Source organism: Diaphorina citri, unplaced genomic scaffold (genome assembly GCF_000475195.1).
Source record: "Diaphorina citri unplaced genomic scaffold, Diaci psyllid genome assembly version 1.1 scaffold899, whole genome shotgun sequence".
Lineage (NCBI taxonomy): Eukaryota > Metazoa > Arthropoda > Insecta > Hemiptera > Psyllidae > Diaphorina > Diaphorina citri.
The window spans coordinates 181,433-185,509 of record NW_007378330.1 but is presented as its reverse complement, the minus strand read 5'-3'; the positions used below and the strand labels follow the sequence as shown (position 1 = coordinate 185,509).

General features: G+C 35.5%; 1 long non-coding RNA gene across 1 annotated transcript in view; it reads left to right on the top strand.

Moving 5' to 3' along the window:
- Window positions 1-1,598: 1,598 nt before the first annotated feature.
- LOC113468937 overlaps window positions 1,599-4,077 on the top strand; it is a 25,413-nt gene continuing 22,934 nt past the window's right edge. The window contains exon 1 of the long non-coding RNA XR_003392514.1: window positions 1,599-1,679. This is a non-coding gene — a long non-coding RNA (uncharacterized LOC113468937). The remainder of the gene's footprint in view (window positions 1,680-4,077) is intronic.

Here is a 4,077-nt window from a genome sequence, read left to right as displayed (position 1 = left end):
ACATTTTCACATTTTACATCCATTAGGTACCTACTTCTATTATAAACAGTAAACATTTTAATGACGGTTTTTTCGCCCATTCAATAGTTTTTTAGCAGTAGTCCATTAGGTACCTACTTCTATTATAAACAGTAAACATTTTAATGACGGTTTTTTCGCCCATTCAATAGTTTTTTAGCACGATTGGTGAAACTTTTAGAACTGTCTGACTTACAGTTGAGAAGTTTAATGTAATAGAAAGTCGTGTGATGTTCACACCAGATTTTTTACTCCTTGTTTAGTTCAACTGCAGTGATAGTAATCTCACTTTCTTCCTTCGTCTAAGGGTAATGTTACATTACACCAAGCGCGCATCGTTTGCAAACAGTGTTTTCAAACGTTTGCAATCATTTTTCCACAAACATTGGCTTGCAGACAGCGTTCGTTTGTGCGCGGAGTTGATCCAGCTGCTGTCGGTTTTTCTAGAAAAGCTAAAGGTAATGTTAAACCAAGCGCGCATTGTGTAACATTACCTTAACAGGTTCGTAGTCGTAGGAATAATTTTGAATAAATGTGATGAGGGATTAGAGCAACATTGTTTGAACAAAGTTCGATTCTACTTTTTTAGAATCAATCATCAAACTTACCTTGAAATATTTTGTTTTGTTTCAGATTAATCAAGCTCTTGCCCAAAAGGGCAAATCCGTATTCAGGCAATCGATGGTAAGTAGAGTCAAAGATATCTTTTATTCCAAATTATGTATTGAAAGACACTGAACTTTGAATAAAATTAGAGAAAATAGTACCACAGTGTCTGTTAAAGTGCACATACTTTGTGAATGTATTTCCTATATGTACATGGGTTAGCATTCTTTTTTGGGTAAACCAATCGATAGTCCCCATGATATTTCTCCTCCCATTGAATTTGCTGTTTGATCGTCATTATTTTGCCTTTTTGTCGAACTTCTGCAAAGGGGTTATTTTGATCACGCTTTGATTTATTATTATACCTTGATTTTTGTGGACCATCATCAAGTTTGTCTTGGTTCAAGTTAACTATTTTGAAAGTGTCTGAAATCAAGTTTTTCTTCACTCTTGTGTCAACTTCACCAGAAATACTAAAGCTTGGTGATCTGTTCACTTCTAAGAGGTATGGTTTCATCATGTCATCAATAATAATATCGAACCCAAATATCTCAAAACAAGCATTGACACGTTGTTCATAATGTTGACTGAAGAGTTCCTTATACTTTTCTTTTACCCAAGGATACACTGAAATTATTGTTTTTACTATGACATCATCAATATCATCCCACAATTTCTTCCCATTCATTCCATTGTTCAAAAGCCAACTATTCAACCAGATGAAGTCTCTTTTGCTGCCATTTTCTGGAGATTCATTATAGTTTTCAGACTCCTTATTAATAGAAAAATTAGTCAAATGCATGAACTTATTGTTTAAATTGTTAGGATTAGGTTTGGAGTATTTTGCAAACAATCCGCGCTTGGTGTAACATTACCTTAACAGGTTCGTAGTAGTAGCAATAATTTTATAGAGGGATTAGAGCAACATTGTTTGAACAAAGTTCGATTCTACTTTTTTAGAATCAATCATAAAACTTACCTTGAAATATTTTGTTTTGTTTCAGATTAATCAAGCTCTTGCCCAAAAGGGCAAATCCGTCTTCAAGCAATCGATGGTAAGTAGAGTCAAAGATATCTTTTATTCCAAAATAAATTATGTATTGAAAGACACTGAACTTTGAATAAAATTAGGGAAAATAGTACCACAGTGTCCTTCTTCGCATGCATGGGCGCACTTTTATATTTGATTAATGATTAGTTCTTGGAAAAAGGGATTTTTCTTCTGCTCCTTCTTCTTCTTCACATTGAAATGTTGAACTTTATTTATGAGACGAGAATTTTTTTCATCAGTACCACCCTGGTAATTTTGTATGAAAAAGGCAAGAAAAAGGGATTTTTCTTCTGCTCCTTCTTCTTCTTCACATTGAAATGTTGAACTTTATTTATGAGACGAGAATTTTTTTCATCAGTACAACCCTGGTAATTTTGTATGAAAAAGGCAAGAAATATTCCAATGAGTTCAAATGTACTTCAGAAATTATTGAAGTCAGTGATGGCAAATTTTCTAGTGGTTCAGTGAACTATTGAACGCTCTCCTTACGAAACGCCCGAAGGCCCGATCAGCCCAACGTCTAATGAGGAAATTTCCTTCATGTTTCATGTTAAAGGACTAAGGACTTATTTAAAACCTCGAACCCACTCGGTTCGGATTTTATCCTCAATAGATAAGGTTCTCTGAACGGCTGGCTTTTTCCTATCCAGTTCAAATGTACTTCAGAAATTATTGAAGTCCGATATGGAAAATTTTCTAGTGGTTCAGTGAACTATTGAACGCTCTCCTTATGAAACGCCCGAAGGCCCGATCAGCCCAACGTCTAATGAGGAAATTTCCTTCATGCTTCATGTTAAAGGACTAAGGACTTATTTAAAACCTCGAACCCACTCGGTTCGGATTTTATCCTTAACAGATAAGGTTCTCTGAACGGCTGGCTTTTTCCTATCATGTCCTATGTTCGCTTTCGGGACGATAAGACCTTATAGCAGTTACAGTTCAGTTCTCTCTTTCAAACATCTTGATTAAAAAAATAAAAAAATCTAACTGTTCTAAATAGGCACGATTTCAGAGAAATTGAGTCAAACCCGGAAAAAAATCTCATTCTAGGGACGATAAGACCTTATAGCAGTTACAGTTCAGTTCTCTCTTTCAAACATCTTGATTAAAAAAATAAAAAAATCTAACTTAGGTTGGGTTAGGTTGGGTTGGGTTAAGTTAGGTTGGGTTGGGTTAAGTTAGGTTGGGTTGGGTTAAGTTAGGTTAGGTTAGGTTATGTTAGGTTAGGTTGGGTTAAGTTAGGTTAGGTTAGGTTAAGTTAGGTTAGGTTATGTTAGGTTAGGTTGGGTTGGGTTAGGTTAGGTTGGGTTAGGTTAGGTTAGGTTGGGTTAGGTTAAGTTAGGTTAGGTTAAGTTAGGTTAGGTTAAGTTAGGTTAGGTTGGGTTAGGTTAGGTTGGGTTGGGTTAGGTTGGGTTAGGTTAGGTTAGGTTAGGTTAGGTTAGGTTAGGTTAGGTTAGGTTAGAAATTATCTTTGAGACGTTAGGTTGGGTTAGGTTAGGTTGGGTTAGGTTAGGTTAGGTTGGGTTGGGTTAGGTTAGGTTAGGTTAGGTTGGGTTAGGTTAGGTTGGGTTGGGTTAGGTTAGGTTGGGTTAGGTTAGGTTAGGTTAGGTTGGGTTAGGTTAGAAATTATCTTTGAGTGCAAGCTCAAATCTTAGCTTTGAGTAAACAATTTTTACTTTGAGTCAATTTTTCGATGGTGAGTTTTTAGTGCCAAAATTCAGTTACTACCTATTTTGTTAGGTCAGGCAGAAGAAAATAGACTAATGATATTTTGCGGCCTACTACCAATCGTCGCATACTATCATAGATATCACTAAAAAGAAGGACCTTTACCATTTATTTTGTTGTCTAGCATTTGCTGGAATTATTTTACATGTTGTTTGTTTACACATAGGTAGGCACTCAAAATCCGTATTTTTCACAAAACAAAAATTCAGTTAGGTACTACCTATTTTGTTAGGTCAGGCAGAAGAAAATAGACTAATGATATTTTGCGGCCTACTACCAATCGTCGCACACTATCATAGATATCACTAAAAAGAAGGACTTTTACTATTTATTTTGTTGTCTAGCATTTGCTGGAATTATTTTACATGTTGTTTGTTTACACATAGGCACTCAAAATCCGTATTTTTCACAAAACTCAGAAAGCTTAAAGGTGAATACAAAGAACTGCATAGTAGGTAGACTGGTAGAATGAGGATGCAGGGAACACCGAGCAGGGATATAGGGGGTGGCACTTCTGTAGAACCGCGGCAGAGCTCATTTTTCATTAATCCAAACTCCAGATGGTGCAAATTGTTTTGTTAATTTTTGAAAATTATAATACAAAAGTACAAAGCATTTAATCTTTTTTTTTCTCTCTCTCTTGCTTTTATGAATTTATCTTGCGGGCTTTCTGA